We start from the raw sequence: 26,893 nt of genomic DNA on the forward strand, positions 1-26,893 counted from the left end.
TCCTCAGTCAGTAAATTTCCAGGCTTCCAGCACTCATTCAGACACTGATAACTTCAAATTAATTGCAGTTCTTGCTGGTTGCTCCATCAAAGATTCCAAAGATTATGTGGCCCCAGGACATGTTCCCACTGTGTTGTGTCAGAACAGAACAGGGAGGCTCAGGCAGAGGGGCTGATCATTTCAGAGATCTGAGTAGGGTATCTTTTTTCTGCATTGACTTAATTTCTATTTTTCTTCCAGCATATCCAAATAAATAATTAAGAAAGTTCCCTCTCTTTTGCACAGTCTCATAGTTTCCATTTTAGTTGTATGTGATCTCTCTTTCTCTGGAGATAGTCAAACCCACACTTTGTCAACAGAGGAACAAAGGCAAAACTCCAGCTTCTCGAGAGAGCACTAAGACATCTTTAACTGCATAATAATTGATGCTTTTATGGAGTTCCAGATCATTTACTGATATCGAACACTTCAGTGGCTTAATCCTTCCTCACACAATGTGGAGACAAATAATAGCTTGATAGACTTCATCATTCACGAAAGGCAGAGCAAGCAAACCAGCATGAAAATATTTTAATTATATTTTGTCAGAAGGATATCACAGTACATGGAAGCACTCTTCCTTCACCACTTTCATTTGGGGAATTTATACAAGTCTAAACTTGTTTATTATTAAAAATTGCACTTGGGTTCAAGGAGCTGGACTTCTAGATGCTAAGAAAAAGAAGCAAGACAGGATCAACTATAAGAATGAAGATTGACAGAACACCACAGACTTATGAGAGCAATTCATTGTCTGAGATCAGGCTTAGAAAGAAAAACCTCTTAGAAAACAGTAAGTATTATGGGAAAGAAATTCTTATATTTCATTAACTCTGCTTTGTGGAAATTTAATATGGACCAAGAGTGTGAAGTAACACTGGATGAATACCAGAGGGATTATGTTATTACAGCAAAACTTTACATTAATGGATATCGTCCAGACATCTAGATTTTCTCCAGACTTTTCTCCCTAGATTTCCCAAAATACACTTCTAAACGACAAGCAGCCAGAGGCATACGTGGCACCTGATATTGATTAAGAGTGCGGAAACACACACACACACATATATATATATAGTTAACCAAATAAAAAGGTTTTGTCATAAATTAAATTTATTTGAGTTGAATGTAAGCTCTCTAAAGTCCACTGTGCTTCAGTAGGTTTTGGACAGGGATCTTGTGAACATTTGTAAGATAAAATAAGGCATACTGCAAAACAAGTTTGCTGGTCATTAGAATGTTCAACTTTTGCTTCTGAAAATATTATTTTTTTATGTGGTATAAAATAGCACTTGTTAAGGGTTGTAAAAACCACTTTGTCTCCAGTGCAAACCTAGTATTGTTTTTACACATGAGAATTTGTTACTGGTTATCTTCTAACAGTGTGTCATGGTAAGTGCTGTGACAAAGAATCAACAATATTAAACTGGGGCAAACAATATAAGCAAACTTTTTAATCTTTCTTTCTTTCTTTCTTTCTTCCTTTTCTTTCTTTCTTTCTTTCTTTCTTTCTTTCTTTCTTTCTTTCTTTCTTTCTTTCTTTCTTTCTTTCTTTCTTTCTTTCTTTCTTTCTTTCTTTCTTTCTTTCTTTCTCTTTCTTTCTCTTTCCTTTCTTTTTCTTTCTTTCTTTCTTTTCCTTCCTTCCTTCCTTCCTTCCTTCCTTCCTTCCTTCCTTCCTTCCTTCCTTCCTTCCTTCCTTCCTTCCTTCTTTCTCTCTCTCTCTCTCTCCCTTTCTCTCTCTCTCTCTCCTTTTTTTTTTTTCCTTGCCAGTTTGTGTTACAGACTGTAGGGTCCCTGTATTCTTGAAGTGGATTGTATTGAAGGAATAAAGATGAGAAGTACTTAACTGGCATTTGGTGCATGCTGGAAAAGGTCAATAGCTTGTTTGCCACCTTGGTTGCCATTGAATGTCTCAGACTGAGAATTAAATAAGGCATTTCCAAAAAGTGCTTAGAATTTGCTTTATTCTGTTGCCATTTAAAGCCTGTAACAAAGTACTCTTGGCATTTATGGTAGCACAGTGGTGGCAGGACAGAGTCTTGAAATTCTTCCCATGTTAAAAGCTCTCCATATACTTTACTGACAATAGGATCAAGCCCTAGGTTTCCAGCCTGATACCTTGTTTGACAATAATGTCTTCTGTAATCAGCCTATTTCCAAAAAATAAGAATGTATATTCCATGTAATTCATACAAACACAATCCTTTTTTAAATCTTGCCAAGCTTTTAGTATCAGTAAAATCTCCCTGCAGTGAGAAGCTCCAATTTAATTAAATGTTGCATGAAACTGTATTTCTTTTCCCCTGTTGTACATTTGCTGCCTATTAATGCATCCTGTATTATTGAACTCAAGGTAAACAGACATCTCTCTTTGGTGTTCTTTAGGCAATTCATTTGTTTTTATAACTCTATCTATGACTGATAGAACTCTTCCCTTTTTAGAGTCAACTCTCCCAGCCTCTTCAATTCCTTCTTATACTGATGTGTTCCCTCAGTGCTTGTAGACACTAGACAGTAATGCCTCCTCTTTCTGTTTCTATTTTATTTTTTCCTTTCCTAAGGGCAAGAAAACTGAAAGCAAAAATGAGAGGGCTGAAACCACCGTGGATGAAACACTTCACATTACATTTTATTTATTTCCTCCCTCTTCAGTGTGTTGTTTCTGCTTTTGGACCACTTCTTGATAAACTGGACGCCCTTAATCATTAGTTTCTTTCCCTAGCAAGATTGCTTTGATTTCAAAATCTGTCAATGTACGTGGACAGTCTCAGGTGGGTCTGTATTTACCACCCTTGTATGTACTATAATTCATTTGGAGTACTTTGCAAACCTACGTATACTGTCTTCGTTAACCTAATCATTGCCATCAGCTAATTTTGCCAACTTAACATTTCCCTTTAGTCTATTGATTTTTTTTGGGGGGTTGCTAATATTTGTAACTAATTAAGAGCAATTGATCCAGGAGGTAGTCTGACCTTGTGCAGAGGTTTGATAATATTTTTGTTTCTATTTTGGCTTCCTGTCTTTTTGAGATGTTTTTTCTTTAATGGGATGGGCTCTGAGCAGAGTTGAAGGACAGGTATGAAGAGTCCTTTGCTTATGCAGGACATACATAAGCCTAGTCTTAATGCAACATGAGGACATTTAGGTACTTCAAAGCCTGAATGCTGTAAAACTACACATTGGTCTGAACAGCTTCTCAGTCAGAGAAATGTGGAAAATTAAGTTGTCTTCCTCTAAGGAATATTTATAATTTGTATTCAACCCACACAAATGAAATTTTTATGTCCTATTTCCACACAAAAGACAGTGGAAAATAATCTCAAATTGTAAATATTTCACTGCAAAATGTTTATTCTTTTGATCAAAGAGAAGAATATTAATCTCAAAAGGCTGATGTGTTTGATATTCCAAAATGTCCACAATATTTCTGACAAAGGTAAATATCTTTTTTTTTTCTAATTACACGTTTTTTTTTTTATATATGTTGTACTAGAAAAATCCTATAACTGTTGTTGTCTGAAAAAACAACTTTTTTTCAGAAATAAAAATAAAAATAGAAATGGAAGGAACATCTTTGAGAGGATTCTCACTTGGTTTGCTAAAGCTATAGAGAATATTCATGCAAGCACTTTTCCTACAGCATGCCATGAAAGGGGCATTTGGAAGAGATGTCTATTACAGAAAAGCAAAATGTTTTTCTACACTAACTCAGAAATTCACTTGATTTTATTTAGTCATCATTTTGGGCTAGGGATTAGTGTTGACACTTTGGTCAACAGTTTTTCTTAATTTTGTCTAGTTTTCATTTTCATTAAAATACTTCTGATAAGTTATGATAATACCATCTTTGTTTGCTGTTGTTAATTTAACGCTGGGAAAAAGAACTGAGAAGAAAATTATATTTAGATGTGGAAATGAAACCTGTTACCCTGGTAATAGGAACTAAAAATTTGGTTTTGAGTTCAGGTAAATGTCTGTGTAACTGAATCACAGAATCACAGAATCGTCTAGGTTGGAAGAGACCTCCAAGATCACCTAGTCCAACCTCTGACCTAACACTAACAAGTCCTCCACTAAACCATATCACTAAGGGCTACATCTAAATGTCTTTTAAAGACCTCCAGGGATGGTGACTCAACCATTTCCCTGGGCAGCCTATTCCAATGCCTAACAACCCTTTCAGTAAAGAAGTTCTTCCTAATATCCAACCTAAACCTCCCCTTGCACAACTTTAGCCCATTCCCCCTTGTCCTGTCACCTGTCAACTGGAGTATTTTTATTTTATTAAAAAAAAAAAAAAGTGATGAGATTAAATTAAACATTTCAGTTATATTGGTTTACTTGGGTGAGAGTTCTGCAGCAAAATACATGCCACCTTTTAGATTTCAAGCAAGCTTCGTCTCACTGCAGACACATAGCTCGTGGTGTACTAACTATTCAGTGCAGGCTTGCCTACCTGGAGTAGGCTTGCCTACATGCAGTAAGACAAACTGAATCAGCTAACGCTGTGAATTAAAGTGTATTAAAAATCTTGGAGGTGTTCTCATTCAAGTGTCAAGACGCTGTATGTCACTGCAGTTTAATCTTTCTCTGAGGAGGGCTTGTCCTCACTGAAGTGTTAACATAAGGTGCAACTCCAGCATTGTTCCTGGCTTAACTTCTGCACACACAGAGCAGTCCCTAGCTTGAATTAAGCAGTGATTTAGATGTCTTTGCTGTGTTTTTCATTTGTGCTGGTGGATGAACTGTAGTGCCAGGTGTGTTACATATCTAGGTGTGGCAGTTTGCTAATAGCTAATGTGCAGTCTGCTCTATTGCTACAGAGCTGAATTAGCTGGTTTATCGCAGACCTAGGCAAAAGGTTGAGTAATGCTTATTTGCAAACCAACAAGGGAGAATTTACCCACTCACTGCTAATCTCTGCACAGAGCATGTCACTAGCCAATCTCTCCCCACAGCTGCAATGTTTGCAGCGTGACCATGTTTGCCCAGGGGATGCAAGCTTCAGAAGAGTCAAGCTGCCTCTGTGGGTACATACACATGACTGAAGCAATTGAGTTACTGAGGCTTAACAAGTTATCGCTAATCAGTTGATGAGCTGTAACTCAATAAGCCACAGAGATTTTATTGCTTTTAATTGCATGTCTCCATCTTTGGTAACCTGAATTAACCTTGCACTAGCAATATTCCCTGAGAAAACACAATAATATATGTACAGAGGGACATGAACAGGAGGAGGGGGATTCATTTCTCCCAATTTCTGTTGCATGAATTAGCTGGCTCATCTCTACAGTATTGTTTAGAGTCAAGGAAAGAGGAGCCTCTGGGAGGTGGCTTTGAGCACATAAATTAGGTGCTTGTTCTTGGTCTTTCTGCTTTAATCACAGAAGCCATAAAATCATAGAATCATTTAGGCTGGGAAAGACCTCTGAATCACCAAATCCAAATGTAAGAAGAAGGAAGAACAGCCAGCCAATTCAGGCATGAATTCTTCCTTTTGGTGTCATGCCTACATAAAATGGAAAGGGGCTTTGGAAGACATTGCCATATACATGTTCCCTGCCAACAAAATCCAATAGACTTTTCCCCCAGAATTTGGTGTCTGGTGCCAGCCGAAGCTACATATCTATGTATTCAATGGTTCTGGTTTAATTACACTGACCTTTTGCAGATGTCAGAAATTTAATATTTTAATTAAATATTGTACATCCTTCAAAAACTTATTTATTTATTTATTATTTATCAGTCTTTCTAAATCTAGCCTGTAAAAATCTCAGGTGTTCCACATTTATTCTGATATCTAATATTGGGAGTGAATGGCCCCAGGTGAGGCACAAGGATTGCCCCACACTTCTGAGCCAGCAGAGCCCTCTGAGACAGAGGAAAGGGAGTTTTCATTTTGTAGTGATGAAATATGAATATTATGGAAATACAAAATAGGTCAGATTAAGGAAAAAGGATCATATGTAACTGAAGAATTTGACCTCAAAGTAAGTTATAATTACATTTTTTTCTTTCTTCCAGCAGCAATTATTACACTTTTAGATATTACCAAACTGTATAATGAAATAACTTCAAGGGGACATTTAATTTTCAAAATTAAATTTGGCCTTTCACACCTTTCCATTCTCTTGGGTTACCAAACCCAGTATTACAGGTGTTTGTTTGCCTTGCTTCCATCCCCTTTCATCGTTTGTGTAATTGGAAAGAATAAGTACAACTGTGCTTTTGTGGTTTGGTCTTAGTTATTCTTACTGCTGACTGGCTAGAATATTGCTGTATATTACAGCTTAGAAAATCACTTGTATTCAAAAGTTTTTCACAAATATATATTCTAAAAGCTCTTCTGTAAGTGTGTGGGATAAATGTGTTTAAATTTATACATTTTGCAGCCAAGTTAAGGGAGTTGGTGAAGGTTATGGAAACCCAGAATGGGTTAAAGGATTTTTAACAAGAGCAGTGTAAGCATTTCTCTGCAAAGCTCTACACACATGACATGTCTCTGACTTTATGTTTCATAACATATTCAAAGCCTGTTTTCTACCCATCATCTCTCATCTCCTTTTTATCCTTTTTTTTTTTTTTTCAAATATGGAGCCTATTTTAAACAAGCTATACTTTCTAGTGAAAACTAGGTGAAATATTTAGTTCCATTCTTATACTCTGGGACATTTAGTAATTACGTCAGAACTTAAAGTCATATTAAATACAAATAGACAAGTTTGTCATAAATTACAAATGAAAAAATCATAGACTTTTACAATTTGAGTCCCAAAGCCTCATTTTTTGCTTTATCTTTGTGATTAAAAAATCATATATTTGAATATTTTGCCACTAGAGAAATGTCAGCTTTATCAGCAAAGGTAAAAAAGCTCCAGATACTTAAAAACTAATAATGTGTCCCACCTCCCCCAATAAGAAATGAATTCATATTATTATTATTATTATTGTGGTTCAAACTCAAGCTAGATTCTCCTTTATGGGAATTTGCTTGAGAAAAAACATTGTAAGTTGGCCATCTGTTGGGCTGCACAACTATTTTGTTCCCAAACTACAGCCTCCCTTGTTGCCTCTCTTACCCACATTCCAAAATTTCCACATAGAACATCATAAATGACAAAAATGTAGCACTGAAACAACTTCTACACAGAAACTCAACAGTATGCCCTGAGGAGACAGATTCTTCTTTGGAGGCAAGTCCCTTCAGTTCTACTTCCAGTGCACACTCGTTTACTGGGAGTAGATGCTGGCATTCATGATTTCTCTCCACAGGTTATCCTTGCTCCACTTTTAAAACCTCAAGTGGTCTTCTGCAGATGTAAGAGCCTCAGGCTCAGTTGGTCTGAGCCATGGAGGAATCCTGATTATACAGAACCAGATATTATATGTCAACAACAGGCATGGTAGGATGGAGGTGTAATTTTAAAAATGAGCTACTAAACCTGTAAAAACTTCTGATTGAATTGCTAAAATCCTGCGAGGGAAGGCTGGTCAGTACAACACATTTCGTTCCAAAGCTGTCTTTTTTATCCTGGTATTGCTCTTTTTTAAAACCTGTTTTCATTTTCCTGACAGCAGTTCTATTCTCTAGCTCTATTACTCTTCATTAGTTATTCGGATTAAGCATTTTGATTAAAATTCTTTGCTGTTAAGCTCCTGAGTTTTCAGCTGTGTAAGTGGAGGGAATATTGAGAGAATGAGAAACTATTGCAGCCTCTAAATAAGTGCTCTCTGTCTCATCCTGCTTGTACAGAAAGCAATGGTCATTCATTTTTCTATCCAGCACTCTTCAACACCTGAACTGTCTGAATTTACACAACACCTGAACTTAACTGAATTTAGATAAGAATTTAAGAGTTCAGAATTATGCCTGAAGAGAAATTCAGTGTCTTCAAACCTTTGTAAACAAACTCTACAGAAAATCTTATGAAATTCACTTATGTTATTACAATAAACAAAAAAGTAAAGGAAATTCATTTACTGAGCAGCTTTCACCTTTGTTTAACACAATTTGAAATGGTATTGGTGTCATCCCTTGAAATGTTGACCACTTGGTATTTCTAAGAGTTCTTACTTCCTCTGTTTTTGAAATAAATTCTGGTGAGAACAGTCATTATTTTGCTCTGCTGGTGTTTTTATGTATGGATAAATAACCAAGGGAAAAATGCACATATGAACTAAATCTTTTCATAATTGAAGATTAATGTAGTTTGAGCTTCAGGTTAATATTAAGTTAGTTTCTCTTTTTGGATAAAACATTTATTCATTTCCACTGATCAAATGTCAATTTTGCCTTAAGACAAAACCTAATCTGAATGTGATTTTATATATATATATATATATATATATATATATATATATATATATTTTCCCTCAGTAAGAATAACTTTTCTGTGAGCCTTTCTGTTCCACAATTGTTTGCTATGGTTTCAGAAGGAGCTGCAGTTTATTAATGTTCTCCTGTATTCACAACCACAACTTTCTACAACTTTCAGTTACTTACAGGTAACAAGTTCATGGCCAAACAATGATTCTAATAGAGAATTTAATCTAAGCCTTGAATATATATAGACTACGCTTGCTCAAAAAGTGAAATAAGGTAGGGGAAAGGCATAGGAACTGACACTGTCTAGAAACTGCATGATTGTCTTGACAGTGTTATTAACTTTTCAGAATGTAATGGAAGGCAACAGGGTAAGGAGGTGCAGGGTGACTGCAGATGATATTAAACACATCAGGAGTCTGGGAAGCACAGTTTTCAACACGTTGCTTATCTAAACTGATGGTGTTACTTCTCATATCTGTTTCAGAACAGGTATCCCCTTCCTCTCTTTGGAATAAGAGATCTAGCAGGAACAGGATATTTGAAGGGACAAAACAGCCACCCTTTAAGATTTTCAAGGCAAAATCAGCAGCTAATACAAAGCAGTATAACTTCTTTGTGTTTTTAATTCAGTTATGCATATATTATATTTTCTGAACACCTTGTCCTTGAATATTTGAAAAAAAAATCTTCACACAGATACACAGAATGGTGTATGTTGGAAGGGACCTCTGGAGGTCACCTGGTTCAACCACTTGCTCCAACAGGGCCACTTAGAGCAGGTTGTCCAGGACCATGTCCAGACAGTTTATGAATATCTCAAGGAGGGAGACTCCTCAACTTCTCTGGGCAACTTGTTCTATTGCTTCCATTGCTTTCCTCTCCTAGTGAGTTTATCAACTAGAGATATAAGGATGGAACAAAGGAAATATTACTGTCCTTAATAGAATTTACTTGCAACAAGCAAGTAAGGGATAAAGTCATAGAGAGAGAGATTTTCGTCTTCACCATGAAATCTCAGTAGGACTGTTGGGGAAAACAGCAGAGACATGGTTACAGCACATGAATTAACATGGTTACTCACAGACAAGTTGTATTTTTGCTTGTGCTTGTCATCCCCTAAAGAACTTTCCGTGGCTGCAAGGCTGGCATGAAAGACATTTGTTGTATGTGTTTTCTCCTTGAAGTAGAGAAGGAAGGTGACAGTTGCAAACTCCCATTGCAATTAATTTTCACTGAGGAATTCCCTTTGGGTATGAGCAACAAGGACATAAGTCTTTTTCATAGGCAGTGTAAAGTAAAAGAAAAATAAGAAAACTTTGCTCTGAACTAATTTTTCCAAAGGAAAGCCAAGGAAGTTGATAACAGAATATGGTATGGAACCCAGTTTTGAAGATGAATCTAACACTCCTGCTCATGAAATTGGCCTTCCTTTTTATTGTATTTTTTATTATTTGCTCCTGGTTATGGGAGCACCATTTCATTTCCCAAAACATTTCTTGTGCAAAATCAAAGAACACTTACAACATTTTGTCAGTCAAAAATCAACCAAAGCAGAAGGAACCAGATGTTGCAGGAATAAATCTTCAACACATTTAGAGATTTCTTAGTCACTACTATATTTGTGTATAGATATTCTTCATTGCAGCTTCCTTTCGGTTTATATCATAGGGACACAGATTTTAATTTCCACTGCATACTCTTCCTATCAATCTCTTGGCTTGTTTATGTCTGCTTGCATTTAAAAGACTTCGACTCTAAGTAAATTCTTAAATTTCTTCTTAGTTTCTCCTTTACCCTCTAATTCCACTCTTTGACCTTGTTATCAGATCAAGTCACTTCATGCATTGATAAATGCATTCTTTACAGCTATCTGAAATACCATCATTAAAACCAAGTTGTATTTTTAGTATTTCACTTACATACAAGCTAGGTCCTAGAACACTATTTTGTGTTGAAACATATGGACTTATTGTAAAGTGGATAACTTTTTCTGAATTTTAGTTTACTTGCAGCTATTTACTGTACAAAAGATTTTGTGTCAGGCATGTTATTTACCAGCTGTCAGAAGGAAACCATTCAGTTTGAGGGCAGCTTTGAACGTCTCGATACTGTCTCATTGTGCACTGAAACAGAACTAGGACTCTTCAAACATTCCTACAGAAGTGAAACAGTGCCAAGATAGCTATTATTGGACCAGGATGCATTTGATTCAGGAAGCCTGATAAACGTATTAAATATTTTTTCCATTATAATCTTAGCTGATGAAATTATGGGGCTATTATGTGACTCTCTGGAGTCACAGATAAAACGCATTGTGAGCCACAAGGTATACTCCTTTTCAAGCATGAACATGTATGAGAACTGCAAAGTTATTTCACCAGACTACCAGAACCCCTCACCGTATTTTGCATAGGAAATGATGGTAACAATACCCCTGGGAACACCCCTTCTTGTCCAGAAAGGTAGATTGTCTTCCTGCTATAAACAGAGGAGGTCTTTGCCTGTTAGTAGGTTTCAAAAGATTTTGGTTCTGCATGTTGCAAAAATGAGATGGCAGTTAAGAAGTAACCTAGAGTCAAGTGGCAGTAGTTTGAGACTGCCAGAAGCTTGATCTGAGCTTAAATGAAGCAAGGTAAGTACAGTTTTGTGTTCTGTTTCATGCTGAAGGTTCCCATTACAAAGACAGTAAGGAATGTGCAAGCCGAAATGTACAGACTTCCTATGTAAAATTGGATGCTCCAAGTTGCAGCATTCCCTTAAAATGTTAGCAGAAATTTGGAAATTACAAAACCAAAGCCCTGGGTGGCTTAAGGCCTGCATAAGTTAAAACATTTTTTGTGTGCCTTCTACTTGTCTTAATGCTGGGCTTTCTGAAGGCCATGTGGGTCCACCAGAGGAACACAAAATGAGACAGAAACCATGGACCTCTCTGGCCATATTTGATTCATATTCTTATGCATATTTACAGGGAAGACATGAGCTGTACCATTGTTCCCCGGCAGACTAGGATGGAAGATGAATTATTCCCAAGAAGAGTATGCTACCAGTCTGCAGTTGTTGCCATGAAAAAGAAACCTTGTGGTCAGTGAGATATCTCATTGCCTGATTTAACTGTCTATATCACTGCAAATATCTGTTAAACTGCCTTTAGTCAGGGAGAAATAAAGAGGATGGTAATAAGAAGGAAAATTTTCAAGCTCAACAGCACAGATGATATAATTGCAGAGCACGTTAAAGAGGTCTGATTAAGTAAACTGGGTTGGATGTTTTACCTGTAACCTACTCAGTGAAAATTTCTCATTTATGGGCATGAGACAATATTAAAGTTAATCATCTGAAATGCTTGTCCATAAAAAAAACATTTTTTTTGCATAGATACTTACATGTCTGTTTGTTCTTTAAAATTAAGGAACTGTAGAGTACAATCAAAGAAGAAGAATGAAAGCTCAGACTCTGCATTATATATTCAAAACAAAAATTAATATTTAAAATTGGCACATGGTACTAATGAAACTATGAAACTGATAGAGTGTAAGGATGTAATCTCCTACACAAAGCTTACATTTTAAAGCACTCTAGGGCATATCTTTACTCATAAGAAGCTTTGTGATACCTAACTAAAAGGCATTTTATAAATCAAAAATGTTTCTACGCCATTACATTGGTCATTAAAGATGCAAAATACTGAGCTACTCTTCCAGGCTTTTGGATTTTTTGAAACCAACTATCCAGGCTTTTATGGCTAGTGTCATATTACTTAGGAAAAATATGATCAGAGGAATTGGCACAAGTCACTTAAATTAGAAAATTCAGTACAAGACCAGACACTGTATCTGGTCAAAAAGAACAAATATATTATTTGGATTCTTGACAGGGTTAGAGAAATTGAGAAGTTTCACACACCCCTCAATAATCTCATTGTTTATGACAATCTTCAAATTCATTTCTAGCTTACTAAGGCTTAAGCATTTGGAATTAATTAGGTGTCTGTAACTAGTTAAGAGATATTTTGCAGGTTCTCATCTTCAAAAAAAATGAATTTAATTATTGATATTCCTGCTTGATTAATATTCATTTTAGAAGAACATCTATCTTGCAATAATATTTGAAATATTATTGTCTTATGAAATATTAATTAATTGTATTTGAAATATTCACTGCCTTTGAAATATTCATTGGACATTAAGAATCAAAGAACACAGGAATGTAAGAAGAAACAAAGAGGAACCTGTATATTGCTGTGACACATAATTATCTGAAACTTCCAGAAAATATTTTGAAGTAATTTTCAGATAGGGGTTACTGAAGGATTTAATTTAATGCTTTAGGTGTATGTAGGAATAAAGAGAATTATTGTATAAATTCCTAGTTTAAAAGCAAAAGAAACCCAAACAAAACAACAAAAACAACAAAACACTTTTTGTTTTAAAAGATATTAGAAAAAAATAAAAATAAAAAGACCATACAAAGCAAAACTTCAGAGGAAAATCTACCACTGAATTTGTTATAAATTGAAAACCATTTAAAATCTTCACCAAGACACAAAATTTAGGAATTTTTGTAATGCAGAATGATAGTATTTGTTTTTCTTGTTAGGTCAGGGTATTTGAAGTCCCCTTTCAAACAATATACGAATAACAGAGAACTGTAAGAACACACCATGTATCATAATGTTCCCTGTAGAGGCTGTTTTTCCTGTATTACAAAAATAATTTTTAACTGCCATGTCTTAAACGCACATGCAGTGGTTGAACAGGAAGAAGTTATAAACAATAAACTATAAAAAGAAGGAAGAAATCAGGAAAAATTTGTTCTTTAAGTCTTGTGCAACAGAATGTGACAGGATGGATGAATGTGGTGAAATTTGACAGTCAAGGATCCTATACGGATTATGCCACATTTCAACCTCATTTAATGGACTTCTAGCAGCAGAGGTTTGGCCCAACATGCTGTGTTTGTGTAACCCTCTCCAAGACTGGCTTGTCCCTGAAATCATTAAGGGTGACCAAGCTGGTGTACTTCAAAGCAAGTTTCTGCCTGAGGTTTCTGGAATAACTGTGCTTCATTCCAGGTGAATTATGCAGAGGGGCTTCATCTCAGCTGTTAAACTTCACACTGCCTGCATGCAGGAGGCTGAAGGCTTTATGCAAAGCCTTGCACACTAGGTGAAAAAAGAGTGTTTGTACCACATTAGATATACTTTATATAAAGCTAAAGAAACAACCTTATAAAGATGAGGTTTCACTATAAGCAAAGTGCAGTTCCTTTCTCCCTTTAGGTGTCTTCAAAAGTCATCAAAGAAAACGTGACTATAATCAACACAATCTTTAAGGAGAGCAAAGAATTTCATTTTTAATGAATAATGACACCTAGAAAAGGTAGCTTTTAGAAATGCCCTAAGAGGGTGTTGTGCTGCATCATAACTGAGCTCAATGTTTGTGGTCACAGATCCCTTTCTCAGGAAAATTGTGTGATTAAAGATCTAATTACACTGTTTTCCCCATACTTAGGCAGTATGCCCTGACCTGACATTAGAAATTTAATTTGTTTAAGCAAATGAAAGATGTCTGTCCCAGCTAATTTATATTTGGCAACAGTGCTGTAGAATTTTTTCAAAGAAAGCATTGTTTTTCTCCTCTTGCTAGAGGCAGGTAGATGTGATGTGGGTGACAACCTGACTGTAGGTTGTGGGTTAAGAATGAGGTGGATGAGGCTAAAACATCATGAAAGCACAGGGGACAAAACAGCAGTAAGAAACATTACAAACCCTGCACCACCAATGTCAATATTTCAGGGCTACATGAAATTCAAGGTAGCAGGTTACTAGGATGAGCTGAATGTGGAATTTGAATGTCCCTTCCCTGAAAAACTGATTTTCAAAAAGAAAAGAAGTTTATGTTTTTGTCGGAGAGATTGTGAGTGAGATGAAATCAGGTTGTATAGCTGGCTGTTTTCCTCCTCCCTTCTTCACTAACAATAAATACAAGGAAAGTTTGTTAAATTCCATCACAACTTCTCTCTAATCGTGGCAGCTTGAATGTCTGCCAAAACGTCTGTTGGCAAAACTCCACTACACAGTTGGAGAAATCCATATGAGCAGAAATCTTGGATCGTAATCAGATATATTCAGTCATAAAAAGATGTAATTGCAGCTTCTGAGGTTTACCTAGGGTGAGGGAAGTTATCAAAGCATAATAATGTTGCCATGTTGTTCAAAGAGGTAATGTTGCCATTTTAGGTAAAAGTTTTCATATCATTTGCCTATTAAAACTTAGCGGAGGTGAATAAATAAATAAATAAATGAAAGTCAGGAGGAATAAAAAGGGTCATTCCTTTTAATTTCATAAACTAGCACAGGATAAGGAGACCTTTCTGGAGGGAGAGGGAAATGTTAATTATTGTACTTGGAACTGGAAAATATCCCTCTTAGAAACAGAAATGTATACATAAGTAAAAAGTCCTTCCGTAATTTTGATACATGCTGAAAAAAAAGAATTCTGTATTAACTTAAGTTGAAATGCCATCAATTATTTCAGCTGTACCATGAAGAAAATGTCTCATCTAGCTATACGACATTTTTTCAATATTAAAATTCAATAAAGAAATGTTGGGTATCTGTAAATCTAAGGAGACAATGGGGATAAAGATATGTTCCAGGTATTTATTCTGCTATCCTTAGATTATGTAATGTCCTCTGAAAAGAAAGAGATGGAAATAAACAATGTATTGTAGCTGTGTTTGCAGATGTGGAACCAAGTGTGTTTTGTTTGTTTGTTTTTAGGAAAATTTGGACTTGTTCTGTGCAAAGATACTTTGGAAGTTCCGACTGCAGGACTACAATAAGACCCTGTTAGTGTCACTAAATGGCACGGCAACTTGCACCAGCGTAAGACTGTGCCTGGAATGGTTATAATCATTTCACCTCCAGCTGAAGATTAGCTGAATCATGTCAGCAACAGGAAAAGAGAAAAAAAATCAAAGCATGCCTGACTGTTTAAGGAAGCTGCTAGCTTAGAATTACAGCAGCACTTTCACTGGTCTCAGATTTTCCAAAGACTAATACTCCATGACTAAGGAATTGGGCTCATATGGAAATGTTACCCAAGCTTTGCACTAGAGTATAGCTGTTTTCCTGCAGTTCCTTTCTTTATATGGTAGTGTTAATCTAAAGAGATTTCTAAAAGGAGAAAGTACAGCTAAGAATAGACTCCCAAAAATGATATAGCTGTCTCACACCTCACTCCATGATACTTCTGAACTCTTTAGGACTGTATTGCAGGCGGAGTTAGCTGCTGTGATAGCCCTGCCCTGTCTAAGTTGGGGTGTCCTCTGTACAGTACTTGAGCTACAGTAATGTTTTCTGGAGTAATTCATTCAGAGTCTTTTGCTTCAGTATCTTTTTAAAAATAAATAAATAAATAAATCACTGTTATACATTTGTCTAAACAAAAGTCAAAACATATTTACCACACATCATCTACAAACTTAGAGAAAGAGATCACTTCCAAACATTGTATTTGAAGTCTGTCTCTTGTATACAATTTTTCTTCTATTTCCACCTCTCCTTTCTTATTGACAACATCAGGCCAATGTTTTTAAAGGGACCTTATTTTGATCTGCCTAGCCTGAGACTGAACAAACATACCAATTTTATCACTCTGAATCAACCATATGACTCTTGCATTAACTGACTGATGTTACTCGCTCAAACTTGAAAGCATGTTTCTCATCTAGACAAGCAACTCAATTAAAAGCCTCTTTCCTTGATAAATGTTTATGTGATTAAGACTCCTAAGAGAGGTTGTCCTTCAGCTTGTACTGTGGTTGTCTGCTTACTGGTGGGGACATTCAGCATAGCTAATGAACATGCTTGCATCCTTTCTGGCAAAGAGATTCAGAAAAGAGACAGAAAAGAACACTGTGAAGATCAGCTGAAAGGCTGTATGAAGATCACGGACTGAAAGCATGTAAAGTGCCATAGAATATCCCAAGAATCATAGAATATCCCGAGTTGGAAGGGACCCATAAGGATCATCAAGTCCAACTCCTGATATGGCAGTTGTTCCTTACATTAGCTGGAATAGAAGACTTGAGAGCTATATAACCCTTGGCTTTAGGGATTGTCCCTGGACTACCATTTAAACCATGCTGGTCATGCAGTGCTACTAAGCATGCCAAATCTTTTTATGTTGATAGTTACTTATGCCATGAGGCAGAAGACTTTGTTTCTTATTCGGCAGTCTAATAACTTTCATCAACACTAAACTACCTTGAAGAAGAAGTGCCTTTTCTTTATGATTGTTACCTTAAAATGATTGTTACCTTAAGAATGTTAAAAGACAGTCAGCGTCTGCCTACTGAAGTCATCTTTTACAGGAGAAATGATGTGTCCTATTCAGACAATCTATGGGAACATGATCTTTTTTATTAAAACAATCGAGTGGAACTAGAGGCTAATAGAATGTTAGAGGCTATCTAATGAATATATATCCACTTGCAGCATAAAAATATTTCTGTTGAAAGCCTCCTGTAGCTCCTGGAAGGGTTAAACACAGGCTGTCCTGCAGAAGGTGGTACTTTATTCTGCAATTACATCTCTGGAAGTTTCTATGATTAATGAAACCTAACAGCAATCTGATGAGGTCACTGGTTGTGCCTCGATTGGTCTCCACCAGGGGTACAGGCACTGAAATCACTGCAGGTCTCTGGGGGCACAGCAGCTGAATTGCAGTGAGTAGCTTTCCTATCCTGGCTGAATATCAGCATCTGAGTGCTTTTGCCTTGTAACTTGCTGGATGCCTCTAAGCTGTTTTGAGTACCTTCTGCAAGAGCATACGTTCTTTCCCTATCTAAGGACTGAAACTTTCAGAAAGAGTGAAGGCAATGGGAAGCATATGATGGTAGAAAACTGAAAATGGAGAGAGAGGAAAGAAGGTAAAGGAGAAAAAGAGGAAAAAAGGAGAGGATGAAATACATGAAAAATGGAGATAAAAGGTGAAAACCAGGAAGAAAAAAAAAAAAAAAAGAAAATGAGATGTTCTGTAGCTTTTACCGACATAGAACAAGTTTTCCTTGGAGGATTTGTCCAACGACTGTAGTTGGTGAATTACCCTGTGTTTAAAGCTTCAGAAGTCTCAGTCCATTTCTGGCCACACAGTATCTGGAAGCAGTCTAAGACTAGCGAAAATCCTTGTTCTTGTCATGTGAAGGAAGAAAGACTTCCACCTGTTGATAGAGGAAGCTTAATGATTTTTTTTCCTTTACCGTTTCTCAAACTAACAAAACTTAAAGAAAAAAAAATTGCTGTTACAAGCACATAATTAAATAGCAGAGCTCTGTTATCTACCTCTACTTTCATCAGATCAACATCAGTTCTACCTCAGGAGAGGTATACAGTAGATGTTGATAGAGGATATTGATGGAAGAATGAAATACCATTAAAAACTTACTTTCTTGCTCTGCTTCAGGATGCTCTTGCTAATTCTAATGCTTTTAAGTACAATTGAGTGTCGTATCATTTTAATATCTGCTAATAACTCCAAGAGGAGACTGCATCCTGCCCCCAGAGCACTTGGCAGTATTGTTTTCTATCTGTAACTGATATGAACCAGCATATGACATACCATGCCACTGTGACACTGTGTTACACTACTACCCCTGCACTGCACTGAGATGCAACCCCATGGTGTTATCATGTTGTTTAGCTTAGTCCTGAAAATAAATGCTCTAAAGGTTACAGTTATAAATAGACCTGGTACTCTGCCTTATCATCTCTACAGCCTGAGCTGAGCCTGAGCATCTGGTGCTTACACTGGAATCAGACTGTTTGCTTATTTCCAACCTGCTAAAGCGTATCACAGCAGTGCCACCAGGGCCCTGTCTTTTGCCAGCTGTGTGAGAATTTGCATGTTTCATGTTCTGGAATCTGGGCTGCATCCTGCCTTTACTAGATGGTGATATTGTTTTAACCAGCTCGATATCCATCTAACAAGTGTTTGGTGGTCAAACTCTTAAGGACAGGTTCAGTGACAGGCAGAACCACCCACTGCCTGTACTGTCAGATAACTAGAGCAGCAACACAGCTCAGGTTTTCTGCCTGCTTTGCCCATGCCACAAATCTGGAAGTCCCAGGTTGCTGATGCTTGGGGAAAGAACAAAAGACACCTAAAAACAGTTACTCCCATAGTGGCAGCTCTTGACAGAAACAGTAGCTAATCCCACTTCCCCAAGGCTCTCATTCTTTTTCTCCCTCTTCTACTCATGCATTTTTTCTCCACTTCATCTTAGCCCCTGTACTAGAGTAACAAATTTTGGTCTTAACTGGAAAGCCATGTACATTGACACCATGTAGTTCCACAGTTTATTTAAGGAGTACCAGAGCCTTGTTTCAACATCTACAGGTAGGGGAGGGTAAAAGGAAACAGAAAAGATTTTGTATTATTATTATTTATATTCATGTTATATGCCTGATCTGCATATTAATTGTGCATGTGATGCTCTTGGAGAAACAATATCAAATAATTTTCCAAAATGAAGGCATAAATTGTTGCAGTATCTAAAATAGATTCCCACAAAATGTTGCTCTCCCCAGAAGCACCACTTAAATTACTTAAATATGAACACTGTTGTCAATGGACTAAAGGGAGACAAAGGACTACAAATAAAGATGACATTTCTGTGATGTCTGATCTGTGGAGACATATCCTCTAATGTGGCTACTAGGAGTGCTGCTTGATTTAATTTTATTTAACATATTTATTAAGTCAAGAACATAAATAGCTTAGAAATTAAACAATGTGAAAATTGGAAATAACAGAGCAGATGGAAAAATAATGCAAGTAGGCTTGAGCTTTGATTTGGGAAAACACTCAAGCAGTTACTTATTCAGGAAAACACTTAAAGTTACACATCAAATTTTAGGAACATATCTCTCGAACCGGCAGTGAACAGGATATTGATGGACAGCATTGTACAATGACACAGTTTTTTGTCATGTTTTCTGGTGTGTGCATTTCATCAAAGGAATTAGAGGACAGGAGGAGTTATTTTCCCCTTAGCTATGAAATCTGACACTGTAAATTTGACTTAAAACCCAGGATTACAATTAAGCATCTATTTAAGCTCTTTCTTCAAGGGGATATTTTCATGAGTGGTATTCTCAGGATATCTGGAACCAGAACAGGAGAAAAGCAATACCAATTTTCAAGTTTGAAGAAAAAGCTATTTTTCTGCTTATTTTATTGATACAAGAGCAGAAAGAAAAGGTGAAAAGAATATATTAAGAGAGGCCTGAGCAATAGGGAACATTAATGAGATACTATATTACATTGTAATACAGATACCAAGGAACAGTGATTTAACACTCTCCTTAGAAAGGTCAATTACAAAGGAAAAAGCAGTAGTAGCCTTACCACACTACTGTGAAGAAACCACAACGTGGACTTTCAGTTGGACTTCTTTCAGAGGGTGAGATGAAGTTAAACTACAGAGGGCTTCTCGAATTTGACAATCCCTCTACCCAAAGCCCCGGGAAATGCTAATGGCAATAGTCATATATTTATGACTGGAAGAACTGAGTAAAAAGTTGTCTGCATCTGTGTATATCTACAAATATTTGTGATAGTGTTCATCTCCTCTTACTATTATGAGGGATTAATTTTACCTACTTCATAGGCCTTGATGACTAAGATGGATATCTATATGACGGAGTGGATCCTGTTCTGCATGTGTCAGGGAATGGGCTAGTATGACTAAAAGAAGGGAATGAGAAGAAACCAAGAAAACTGAAAATGTGCACTCTTAGAGTCTGCTAAGTAGCCTTTGTGCCAAGCTTGGAAGAGTGCATGAAATGGAACCTTGCACAGACCTCTCCTACACTGGACATATTACAAATTATTTTTTAGAGTTTTATATGTTAAAAGAGAAAGATCATTCACAGTCATCAACAATGTTAGCAGGTGGATAACAATGATAAGCACCTAGAATAAAGATCAGAATTTAAAACAATCCAATACACTGAAAAAAAAAGTCTGAAATCAATAAGATAAAATTTAATAAAGACAAGGATGAAGTGTTATATAGAGGAAATGAAAACCAGGTTCGCAAATAGAAAATGGAGAATAATGGCTTTGTGGAGGAGAAGATCTGAATATTAGTAAAACCAACATACAATATTTCTATAAAAGAATGAATTTAATTCTGGCTGCAAATGTGGTGGTAGTGGAGTAGAAAAAGTGAGAATAACAGCAACAACGAAATATGGTGTAGCTGTGACCAAGTTTGTCATTCATGTTGACATAGTCTGAGGAAATTATTCATTGCATCATTTTGATGTTCTAAAAATTAACTTAAATGACTTGCAGTCATTGGAAAAAAAGCCCCTACACAGGGCTCCCCATAATTTCTGAGCTGCTGGAAATATTATGGGATATCATATTAGCAACAGCAAATTGTCATTCTATTGATTGTAATGGAGCTGTGTCATGTAACAGTTACTGAGACTGACATTAGGACTGGCTAAAGATATAAAGCCTTTTGACCTAAAGTGATTTCTACTTACAGTCATTTATCTTTAGATACAATCTAGAAATACAAGCATTCATCTATTTATGTTTTTAAATCAAGTCACTTTGTACTTTTACTGCACTGCCTTAATATTTTTGCCAATATCAAACAAAGAGTTAAATGGGTCAAAGAGTAAAAAAAAAATAATGTAAAACTTCTTGCATAGATCTTTGGAATCTAAATTGAAATGCTGGTTCCAATACTTGTAAAATGCCACAGGGCATAACAAAGGTGAGTTATGCCCTGTGACTTTTTTTGTTCTTGTTGTTCGTTGTTCTCTCTCTCTCTCTCTTCATTTTTTTTTTTTTTTGTTACTGACAGAACTTCTAAAACCATATTCATCTGGGCATTACACTCAAATATATAAATATATGCCCATTTTGGAAAGGCTATCATGAATATAAGGAATTCAAAGCAATCATTCACAACAGGAGAAAAACTGTGAACTCCAGAAATTGTCAGTATACGTACATTAAGACAGTACATGAAGCTTAACTACACTATAAAGTTAAGTCTGTCTGGCTTTGTAAGATGGAACTCACCTGTTTTGGAGTGGAAAAAGACATTTTGTAAGTTTTTGTAATTCTTCAGTATTTTATATTATAGCAATTTTCTTTTAGGATACCCTAAAACTGCATGGAGAAAATACAGTCTGAAGTCTTAGCAGTGAGGCAAACTTTAGCATATTCAAGAGAAAAGATTGATAAAAATAGAGCTATACAAACTACTAGCCCAATTCAAAAGCATTTTAAAAAAATCTGTAGCTTTTGGAAAATCATTTTTTCATAACTCAGATTTTGGGCCTTCCATCAGAAAAAGAATTTAGAAATCTAAACTTCATTGCCAGAAATCATGTTCTTATTTTAAAATTAATATGTGGTCAAAATAAAATCTTTATATAGTATTTAATAATTTGAAAGCTCATTTCTCAGTTGGAGAAATAACTCAGACATATCAGACACTTTTATACATAGGTAAATATAGTTATATCTGATAAACACTGCAAATGCAACTGCAGCATATCTTAATTTTATACAATGAGTTATGAAAAAAAGTAAAAAAAAAAAAAAAAAGGAAAACAAACAAACAAACTAAAAACACTAGCACCACAACTTCTTCTGTCTCCAGAAGATCAGTTTCAAAATTGAACATCTCAGAGGCACAGAGATCATTAAGTTGGAAAGGGGGACTAAGTTTACCAACAACACTATCTCAGTGGGACATCAGTTATCTGCTTATTTCTGAAAATAATTTCCTTGTAGAGCTTTAATGTCCAGGGAACTAAGCTGTCTGGAGCTGAGCTGGAACTGTCTGTTGGTTCAGCATCCAGAACAAGAGAAATTTTCTTTAGAACTTTGAATGCTCCTCTAGCAAGCACACTGAATTAAACAGGAATTAAGTACAGCACTTTGGGTGATATCTTTATCTGATAGGGGGAATAAATAAATAAATAAATAAATAAATAAATAAATAAATAAATGCTAATCCAAACATGCAGTTTCTTCTGTATCTTACAACTGAGACGGTACTTTAACAAATACCATGCAGGATATTTGGATATGTTCCAGGCTTAGGGCCCCAGCTCATAAACATTTATTTTTTTTTTCAGAAGCAGAGGTTACTGAAATGCTTGCCACTGTATAAATGCATAGCAAGTTCTTCATAGATACACCTAGACTTGCTGATAAAACTCCTGCTGAAATCAACTAATTTCCGCTTAACACTTCCACTGAAAAATTTAAAACCTCAACAAATGTGGTGCGAAAAGAGAAGAACCAGCAAGATCTCTTCTCTCCAAGTACCAAGGGAAAGATGCACATCCTGCACACCACCAGAACATCTGTTTCTCTGACAGTATCCTCTGGGAGCACTCAAACCTACTTGATGATAAAGTAGAAAGCACTTGGCCTCATGAACTCCTGATGTCCATTATTATTTTCTGCATAGGAGACAGTTTCTGCTCACAATTTAAGCAGTTAGGCAGGGCAAACCTTCCTCAGGAATCTATGTTTGCTACCTAAAAGTGTATCCCTCTTTGTCAACATCCAAACAACAAAAACTCCTTACAGCTACTTGGGAATAAAACCTCTATAATGTAAACTCCAGTCCTAAAAAAACAGATTGCTATGTCCCACCAGTCAGCAAGCACAGAGATCTCTAAGGTGGAAGAGTTTTTTAGAAGTAAACCAGGCTTCATTCCTATCAAAATCCATTGCCTTCTGAAGTAAGGAGACCTTCAGATGCCTGCAGGGACAGGCCATTAGAAACAACAGCCTAAAAAAGTTTCAGAGGTGCAAGCCCTGTTATTTCCTTACTCTGTAAAGCCCCAGGTAATCATGCTATCATTTACACGTTGGCTTGATCTGAGGCCTTTTGAAGGTGCATAGAACAAATAGGAGCATTCACAATAGATTTCAAGTCTCTTATCTTACAATAAAAATTGCTGGGCAAAATACAATGATGGATATTCTGGCCTGATTTGTTGTTTTTTGAGCTGCCATTATTACCCACTGCCTGGTGGGCTAAAACTGTCAGTGTGTCTCAGTCAGTAAGGTATTCTGCCCGTCACTCCTTGTTCTTTATTCTTCATCACAAACCTTATATCAAGGGCTATGGGAAGGTACTGCTCTGCGGGTGAAACAAATATTCATTGGGGCTTAGGGCTGGAAAGAGAAGACATGCAAAACAGTCTGAAGACTGCAAAGTCAGAAGACTGCAAAGCAGACAAACCCTGGTGAGATCTTATAGACTAGAAGCTTAACTTTCGTGTAGTCTATAACACCTAACTGGTGTCTCATCTCCATAACTAAACTGGAGTACCTCACTGGACCAAGTAAATTTCAGTTGTGAAACTTCCCACTACAATCAAAAGACACCATCACAACTCTGTTATGAAAGGCTTGGCATTTACTAAATAGTAAAGCTATTATTCATTTTCTTTGACATTAGCAAGGGCTCTTAAAGTGCATAGATTTCTTTGGCTATTATCAGGTAAAATGTCAATCCTCTAGCCTGTGGTTAGAAAGCTTTCAAGCAAAAGGTTTTGTTTCCTTCTCAACATTACATACGCAAGACAGAACTCACAGTTGGTGGCAATGAGATGAGAGGCAGTTCTAGAAACAAAGCACAGTTATAATGGGACTTTTTCTCCTCACTCCAAAGATTGGTAGTAACCACAATACCCACACTGTAAAAATAACAAGAGTAGGGTTCTAGTCCATATTTGCTGTTTTATGCATAGTATTTGCTATACCTTATTTGCTCAGTGTGCAAATAAAAAGACAGTCTGAGTGTCTGCAAGCCCTGCAACCCAGCCTCATGTCTAAAACCTCCTATAATAAGAGCACAGTGACTAAGATGTAGCTGACAATTTTGCTGATGGTGCATACATCAGAACAGAGCACAGCTCATTCTTTCAGATTGTAATAGCTCTGCATTGCTAACAATAGAAAATCTTGGTTTGGTCAGTAAACGAAGCAGAAATCTTCAAGGACACATACATAATGTGGATGAAGAAATGCTTTTTTCACACTTTTGGTGCAGACTACATTAACGGTGTAGCGTTATGTTGTTTTGTTCCTTTAGGGTAATGATATTGCTCCATCACAGCCCATCAAAAGCACTTGCTGAGGAATGCCTGTAATGAACATCTTTGAAATGGAGGAGCAACAGACCTCCTCTTGTATATCTTCAGGAAGGCAGCAAGCATGAGTAGACATATATTATCTAAGGCTGGGAATTTAGTGCAGGATCTCTACTGTCATCTAACCTTTAAAAGAGCAATCTGTGTCGTGGATTCTGTAATAAGAAGTAGAAAGGAGCATACATGAGCAGGAGCATAGTCACAGTTGCTTTCTGAGCAGAAAACACAGCAATGAGATGGATACTTTTCTAATGCAACTATAGAAAGAAAGGCAGAGCAATAATCCAACTTGTGAATACATTCTGTTCCTATTTAAAACTGGCTTTTCATCTTACTGAAGTCCTTCAAAAAAGTGTTAATTTCCTTATCCAATAAAGTAATATTGAGCAACAAATAGAATTTTAATCTTCTCAGCAGTTCCAGCTGGAGGAAGAAGTCATTGCAGAGAACTCATCTTTATTTATGGTTTTTCTTTCCCTTCTGAAAATGATAATAATAATCCAGCATGAAAAAAAAATAAAAAATCTTTATAAATCAGATGCAAAATCTAGTACTGTCAGATCTTGCAATTTTAACATGAGTCATATATTCATTCTCCTCCTTTTCCTCCCCCCAAAAAAGTCCTAGTTCTGTGAATCAGGTAATGATAGTATCTAATATTTTGAAAGGAAGTTTCCATTCTTCATTCTGCTGTATCAAAGCATTCCAACATCTGGAAGGAATTGAGAAGAACCAAAATGTTTTATTTTAAAAGATGCTTAGTGAGGGACAATCTTCAGCAAGACTAATTTTGAGAGGTTTCCCAGGCTGAAGTAAGGCTGATTTCATATCTGATGTTTGTAAGAAGCAATCAAAAAAGACCCAGCCAAGTTAAGATAAAACATCAATATTGTGTAAAGGTTCCTGTGTTGTTGTTTATTGTCCCATGTGCAAAGTGGCTTGTGCTTCTGGTGAAGAAAGACACTAAACCTTAATGTGGTGCTGGTTACATAACTTAAAACCTTTACTCTATAACCTTACAACCTAGAAGATGACAAGATTTCCTTCAGCTGATTCTACTTTTTCTTTCCATCTGTCTACAAGGAAAAGAGAGAAGAGGAAAAAAAGGGAATTCTAACCACTATTAAAGTGCTTTTCTGCTATTATGCTGAAAAGATTTAGAAGCATACTTCTTGCACTATTAAATTGACTTAGTCTGATGGATCACTTTTACAGTTTGGTGTACCCAGCTTTATATGGACCAGTTTCAAACAGATGCTGTACTATTTATTCAACAATACCAGAATGGAAACGATGGATTTATAATCCTTATAAAATCAGTCGGTTGAAAAGGGCAACTTGATTAGTCAGTTTTTAGTATCCATTACACTTTGCAAACTAAACATGCCAGCTGGAAATACATAGCCTGTTAACAAATATCCATATGCCATGTGATACCTTACAAACAATGAAAATGGTCATTTTTTTCCCCTTTAGTTAGAAATGTAATTTACTTTCTAAGTGTGGTTGCGTTTTTAAGAGACCACTGCAATGAGACAGAGCAACTGGAGTTAAAGCTACAGCTATAACACGTGAATATCAGCTGTCATGGTGTATTGTAATTCAGCACAGTCTAAAAATAAAAACCATAAATAAGGGGGAAAAAAAAAGTCCCAAACCCATAAAAGTTAGAGCTGAGTTTCTTAAAGGAACCTGAGGGAGTAGGAATACATTTTCTTTAGAAGGCAAGAGAAAAACAGAGGCAATCATTACGGCCTCTTGCACATGTCTAGACTGTGGATACAGACAGACCTGAGCCGCTCTGTCTCAGTAAGATTCCACTCTGCTCCAGAATTTGTCTGAGGATAATGAAAGAAACATTACTGGGTGAACATTATTTTCAAAGCATCAGGAATCTGCTTGAGCTCAATCCACTCACACAACCAGAATTTAACACACTACATGACAAGCTCTTTTGAATAAGTGGGAGCACTCATTTGTTCCTGATTAAAATGACTGTTTAATAATGATTCGGTGACTGCTAGAGTCTAGAAAGTTTCCTTTATGACATTAGGTCACCAACAGAAAAGTGACACCCCATGTGCTTTTTTTGCTCTCCAACTGCTGCTGGCAAGTGGAACTATTGTACATTGCTTGGAGAGGGCTCTTACCCCTCTGTCAGCTCAGCAGTATGCTAATAGGGCACTTGATAGTGAGGAATATACTGTCTCTATCTCCCTGGTTATCAGCTTCCCTCTCTTCTCAATCATTACCAAGAGCTTTAAGGGCTTCGGTGAAAGAATACAACAAATGGCTACTCAGCTGTGTATCCCATACCA

At 36.4% G+C, this 26,893-nt stretch overlaps 1 protein-coding gene and 1 long non-coding RNA gene across 7 annotated transcripts in view; one reads left to right on the top strand and one right to left on the bottom strand.

Moving 5' to 3' along the window:
* Positions 1 to 26,893, bottom strand: part of CHRM2 (cholinergic receptor muscarinic 2) — a 104,863-nt gene that overhangs the window by 40,426 nt on the left and 37,544 nt on the right. For 3 of the 6 annotated variants that reach the window (XM_066998232.1, XM_066998229.1, XM_066998217.1), the window contains one exon: positions 17,479 to 17,593. The exons of the other annotated variants lie outside the window; for them this stretch is intronic. The gene's annotated coding sequence lies outside the window, so the exon portion shown is untranslated. The remainder of the gene's footprint in view (positions 1 to 17,478; positions 17,594 to 26,893) is intronic. 6 annotated transcript variants of the gene reach the window in all.
* LOC106030985 (uncharacterized) lies at positions 5,284 to 15,683 on the top strand. The gene is made up of 3 exons (XR_001204051.3): positions 5,284 to 6,032; positions 11,337 to 11,449; positions 15,150 to 15,683. It is a non-coding gene; the product is annotated as an uncharacterized lncRNA (long non-coding RNA).

This window comes from Anser cygnoides, chromosome 1, assembly GCF_040182565.1.
Source record: "Anser cygnoides isolate HZ-2024a breed goose chromosome 1, Taihu_goose_T2T_genome, whole genome shotgun sequence".
In the NCBI taxonomy this organism is placed as follows: Eukaryota; Metazoa; Chordata; class Aves; order Anseriformes; family Anatidae; genus Anser; species Anser cygnoides.